A 4,736-nucleotide genomic window follows, 5' to 3' on the forward strand; every position below is an offset into this window, starting at 1 on the left:
TGCGATCATTCGCATCAGCCTCGCGCTAAGATCTTTTCTCCTTTTAAAAATAACAAAAAGGTTGAAGCGTGTGTGCGATCATTCGCATCAGCCTCTCGTTAAGATCTTTTCCCCTTTTATAAAAATATCAAAGGCATTTTAAAGGTTTAGGCACGTGTGTGATCATTCGCATTGTCCTCGTGCGGAGACTTTTCTTTTTCTCACATAAAAAATACGGAAATACCAAGCAAACTTCCAATCAGCTTTTCCAAACAATTTCCTCAAACAAATTTTCCAAACAGTTTGAAAGAACTACGTAACCCTGATTTCTCATTTTGAATGAGAATACGTAGGAGCAAGGTCAATCCTTGTCGAGCCCAAAAAACCAAAAAAATATTTTTGTTTCTTTATATTGTTGTCTTTGGGATAGTTAAACATTTTACAAACCACATCTTATTTCGCGTATTTAATTAAAGGTACTGCCTTAAGGCAGGCGTTGTGGGGGTACTAACACATTCTCCACACGTAACCGACTCCCGAATTGAATATTTGGTTTTCATAGACTAAGCCTTATCCTCTTTATGGTTTTTTCCATAGTTTTCCAGAATAAACTATGGTGGCGACTCCAAAACAATTTTTCAACAGTTTTCTTTTTGGATCGTCGTCCCATCACGATTCTGGTTGCGACACAATGCAAGTCAACTGAATTAAATGCGAAATCAATTTGGTTGTTATGACTGTTGCTAATTTGTTTTAATTTCTATTTATAACTGTCTGATGACAGTCAACTACATTAGTAGAAAAGTCGACTACAGGAGCGTCTGGTTTATAGAAAACTATAAATAGACGTGATTTTGTTGATCACAGAGACTTTGGATGTTCTAACATTTTCGTTTGATATTTCAGATTGTGATCTCTATGTAAAAGCTCCAAGAAATCATCAATAAGATGGAACAGATCTTTCTTGGAAGAGTTTCTTAAGGAGGAACTAATTTGCGCGTACTGTTTGATCAAGATCTTCGTAAGTTGTTCTTCATCATATTGGTCAAGATTTCTATCAATCTTTGGAAAGTTTATTGTTGTCCTGTTAGGATTACAAGAGGTGAACTCGTGGAGTTCTGGACACTTTGAGGATTGTTCAAAGTGGGTTGAAGATTGCAAAAGAGGGGATATCTTGTTGCATATCTTTGTGTTGACTTCCTATACTTTTAGTTAAAGGGTTAGAGAGATTGTCTATACTTTTGACGTGGAGGTCTCTATAGATATCTTGTTGTAAAAACCTTGACTAATATAGTGCATTAGCTTCCTGGTTGTGGAAGGACACTGGATGTAGGCATATAGCCCGAACCAGTATAAAAAATTTGTGTTTGCTTTCTCTTTCCCTACACTTTTACTTTATATCAACTTTACAATTTACATAATTAACTTTATATTTCCGCTGCACTTAAACTTCTTATTCCTTGCGATTCAAGAAACTTTTTAAAGGTTTATATTTTGTGAAAAAGATTTTAAAAAGAATCTGATTTTTAAACCTCACCAATTCAAACCCCCCCCCCCCTCCCCTCTTGGTGTTGAAACTGAGCCATCCTGTTTCCAACAGACGGATTGGTCTCAGAAATTAGATGACTCTCCTTGGGCATATAGGACGACAATGAAGACAACTATAGGGCTATCTCCTTTTTAGTTAGTCTGTGGGAAAGTGTGTCATCTGCAATGGAGATGAAGCATAAAGCTTTGTGGGCCCTAAAATTCTTGAATTTTGATCCCTTTGATACTAATAATAAATGAAGAAGGCAGACTCTTGAGCTTGAAGAGATGTGTTTGCATCCACATGATTCTTCTAGGAATTATAAAGAAAAGGTAAAATTTTATCATGACAGGAAGCTAGTAAAGAATGATTTCAATCCAGGGCAGTAGGTACTATTCAGTTCATTCCTAAAGCTTTTTCTTGGGAAGTTGAAGTCAAAGTAGTTAGGGTCGTTCATAGTAAAAAAATTTTGTCCCCATGGAGTAATTGAGTAGATAGATCCAACCGCTAATGATCCACAAAGAAGTTGGGTGGTAAACGCTGAACGTCTCAAGCATTATTTGGGTGGAGAAGTTGAACGCCTTTCCATAGTTATGAAGTTGGTTGATCCATGAGCATAATGGTGTCAAGCTAATGACCTTAAAACAAGCGCTTACTAATAACGGTTTAAAACACCGTTACTTGTGATGTAGTTTTTATACTAAAAACACCCTCTTTTCACTTAGAAACTTGCTTGGACTCATGCTTTTTCATTAAGTTGTGTGAATAAGAGAGTTGAGGTTGATTTCAATAATTTTATGACTAATTGCCTTTGTTTTGACAGAGATTGAGGTAATACTGGAAGAAGAGATGAAAAACTAAGAAGATGGAGCTCAGAAGGGCGTAAAAAGCAACCTGAAGGAGGGAAAACACGAAGCTCAAGCGACCAGAGCCGAAGCTGTGGCGATCAAAATCGACGTCCACCACTCAGGCGGTGGCCTTCGCCGCCTGGATGGAAGAGCCTCGAAGCTTGGGTGTCCAATTTCGACGCCTGGGCCTTACATGAGCCATTCTAACTGCCTGGGCGTCCTCCTAGACCACCTGGGTGTCGACTTTCGCGGGTCGGGCCCTGTTTCTGCTCTGTTTTGATTCTTTTGGACCAGGCCCTATTTTGGCACGCCTCTAACACTATTTAAAGGACCCTGGGGCTCCAAGTTTTGTATCCCTAGCGAAGAAGAGCATAACAATACACTCTTTTCCCAATTCTTAGGCTTTTATTCTCATTCTTTCTTCCATTATTCATAGAGTTCCCTCATATCTGTGGGGAACTAATTTCAATTTGTTGTTGGGGAATGATGTAACTTTTGAGAAATAGGTAGGCTTCGTTTTAACACCAAGAGGGAGGGGGTGAATTAATGATGTTTCAAAAACAATATCTTTTCGCAATTTTTTATCAAAAGTATAAAGCTTTTTGATCTTTCTTGAGATGCAAGTAATGAAAATTTATATGCAGTAGAAAAACGTAGTTGACTGCTTAACAGATAAAGTCGACTGGAATTAAAGAGTGCAGGGATAGAGAAAATCAAACACTAGTTTTTATACTGGTTCGGCCAACAATGCCTACATCCAGTGTCCTTCCAACCCAGGAAGCAAATGCAATATAATGGTTGTGGTTTATACAACAAGGAATTTATAGAAGACCTCATGTCAAAAATATAAATCTCCTTTCTAACCCAAAACCAAAATATATCTGCAGAACAAAACCAGAATTGCAGCAAGAATCCCCTCTTCTGCAATCTGAACCCACGTCGAACAATCCTCAACGTGTAACCCCTGTATCACAAGAGGTCCAACTCCAGCACACTTCACAGGATGTCAAGCCTTCACAAAGTTCAGCAGTCTTCACAAGATGCCAAGCCTTCAACGATCAATCAAGAAGCACCTTGTTGTGCAGTTTCTGATCAAGCAGTGAGCGTGCAAGCTATCTCCCTCTGGATCTCTCTCAAGAAAGATCATCACTGTCTTCTTGGAGAATTCTTGGAGTTCTTAAAACAGAGAATTCAATTTGAAACAAGTAATGAAAATGTTAGAGCGTCAAAAGTATCTGAACAATTCGCGTTCAATCAATTTATAGTCTTCTGTCATTCAGATTGTTTCTCAGTCAAATATGCTACTAATTCAATCGACTGTATTATTACAATTATAACAGACAGTTAACATAGTAGCTCTCAGTCAACAACAAACAACACACATTTAATACAGTTGACCATGTCATCAATGCTTAACTAACTTTTAAAAATATAGTCGTTGGAGGGCAATAGCATAACAGAATTCCAATACAGATTAAAAACACAGTTGAATGTACACTGGACAAGGTCGATTGTCTCATGAAAAAACACTTTGCAATTCTTTTCAATTCAAAATGTCACAGAGCATTGATTCTCAAAATCTGTACAAAGGGTTTAGCATAGTCGAATCCAATACTAATGTAGTCGACTGTACTATAACTTTGTCACACAGTTATAAGTTCATAAAAGTGCTTGTGATTTTTCACTTTGCAAAATGTGCAATAACCTATATTTGATAAAGTATTTCACATTACACATAAGCATATAAGCATGTTCCACAAATATATCAAACAATTAGCATAGGAACATACACCATAGTACATTAAACATATTCAGTAGATTTATCAAACAGTACAACATAAGAACATGTAATGCAGCAACATATGTACTGTTATTAAGCATAGTGTCGTCATCATAAAAAACTAGATTGATATAGAGTTTGTGTTGTCAACAATCTCAACAGTAACCTTGTAAACTCTCATGTATTTGAATTGATTCTTAAATTCCATATCATTTTCCATTAATTGTTAGAGTAATTCGTTTGTTCAAGTAATAGTAAATGGTAAGACCAAGTATCGTTTTCCCAAGAGACTCGAAAGGTCTTATCGTTTGCGTGAATTAAAATAATAAGACTTGAAAATAAAAATTAATAAATTGAGTAAGAGAATAAAATATGAACATGCAAAAGAGATTGATTCAAATGACAAGAANAAAACAATGGATNAATGGAGTTGTTGGGGGTTTACAATTTCCTCTTTATCCGCTCTCTCTTATTTACTCCTCTTGAATTATTAGCTTGATCAATTAATTGTTATGCAACTTTCTTAGCCTACCCTTAACTCGATCCCTCGGCGAAAAGAGCCTAATACTAATTACTGGCTTGCTATCCCTAGCCTCCCCTA

This window comes from Vigna radiata, chromosome 6 (genome assembly GCF_000741045.1).
Source record: "Vigna radiata var. radiata cultivar VC1973A chromosome 6, Vradiata_ver6, whole genome shotgun sequence".
Taxonomy (NCBI): domain Eukaryota; kingdom Viridiplantae; phylum Streptophyta; class Magnoliopsida; order Fabales; family Fabaceae; genus Vigna; species Vigna radiata.